Consider the following 1,736-nt stretch of genomic DNA (forward strand, 5'->3'; position numbering starts at 1 on the left):
CAGGTGTAAAATGCCTAATGCCACATGCTAAATGTGAAAAAAAATTTAAATCTAACATAAAATAACAAAATTGCCATCTGTAACACACCAAACTAAATAAATAGAGAAATATACTGAAGTTATAATCAAATAATTGAATATAGATGCATGGTCTTAAGAAATAGGATGCCATTTGATAACATAGTTATACCGCATAACTGAGTCCACAAGTATGCAGTGTCAATATCAGTTGGAAGTCACAGCAAATACAAACAGGTGCATAGGTCCAAGTCATGAGATGTCCATGAATGAATCTAGTGTGCCCTATTTGCAGATGGCAAATAATAACTTCCTCTCGTCGGTTACTCCTGGATGAAGAGCCCCATAGTGATACAGTGTCCTTAATTAGACAAGCTTATCTTGATGGTAGCATTCCATTCACTTTGCCACTCATCACAAAACATCCTCTTCAGAAAACAGACAAGATCTTCAGAAACAACAAGATCAGTAAAAGGAAACTACAAACAAGCCTCTTTTGCAGCACAATCAAATTCCAATATTGCTGGGGATCCAGCAGAAGCTCACACTTGTATTATGCCGAGTCATTACAAAAACAACACACTGTATTTCACAGACTGGAGTACATGTCAGTAATCACCTGCAAGGCACTCGTGGAATCTGAATAGACAAATATGTGTCGATATGATGGACTAATTATATTTAAGGCCTCCATATAGCTCCACGATGAAAACAATAGCGATGCTGGGAAGGTCAAACATGTATGTTCTGTTGCCAACCTCAAAAGTACAACAAACAGAATTATCATGTTTACAGCCATCTGTATAAACTACAGCATCAGGATTCATGCTATTTAAAATACAGGTTGCCTCGTCTTTGGGCAGATGTTATGAGGGGTAAATTCATCTGCACTATCAGAGGCGTAATTCTTTGCACATTTACTATCTTAAGTACTTAAGGGGTATTTTCATTTGCATTTGTACTGGTTTGTAAAATGGCTAGTTGTTGAATCATGCTACCGTTTCTGTCATATTAGCCAAAAAAATATTTGTATCCAATCCCAATAATGGGCATTAAAATCTGTGATAACAGACTGGACATTTCATCCTCACTGACATCAGAATTTGGGGGAAGGTACAAGCTGCAAGCTGCAGATATTCATTTTAAATGGTACCAATATCTTCACTACTATTGTAGGAATCTGTCTTGACAGTGAAATCTGTATGGATATTGAATCTTCCATTAGGAAAATAGCCACAACTTCACATTGTCAAACATCATCACATCATTAAGATGCTTCATTAAGTCTTGAGCAGTATCAATCAATCTCTTAATTTCCTGATGTTTTTCGGTGAACTACTTGAACCTGTAAAAACTATATTTATCAGGAAAGGTGAGACCTTTTGAAGGGAACCTCTTTCCTGGTTGTTTTGGAGAACTACAAATCTGATATTTTTATATTGTGGATAGAATGCATCACCATTTATCCTATTCTCTTCAATTGTACCCTATTCTCTTAATACTAACCTAAACTGACTAATACTGACCTGACCACTATTCGTTAGAGCAAGTGAGAACTGAGCACCGCATTCAATGTGACAAACACCAAAACCATTTAAACGTTCAACATTCTGAGGTAAATCACAACCCTCACTTCCACCTCTTCCTAATTTACGAAAGTCACCATCACCCCAAGAAAACACCATTCCTTCATTAGATAGGGCTAATGTTTGGGCATC

The 1,736-nt window shown here is 36.8% G+C and overlaps 1 protein-coding gene across 2 annotated transcripts in view; it reads right to left on the bottom strand.

Moving 5' to 3' along the window:
- LOC142322394 (serine-enriched protein-like) overlaps positions 1–1,736 on the bottom strand; it is a 257,207-nt gene that overhangs the window by 188,999 nt on the left and 66,472 nt on the right. The window lies entirely within an intron of this gene.

The sequence above is a fragment of the Lycorma delicatula genome, chromosome 3, assembly GCF_047948215.1.
Source record: "Lycorma delicatula isolate Av1 chromosome 3, ASM4794821v1, whole genome shotgun sequence".
In the NCBI taxonomy this organism is placed as follows: domain Eukaryota; kingdom Metazoa; phylum Arthropoda; class Insecta; order Hemiptera; family Fulgoridae; genus Lycorma; species Lycorma delicatula.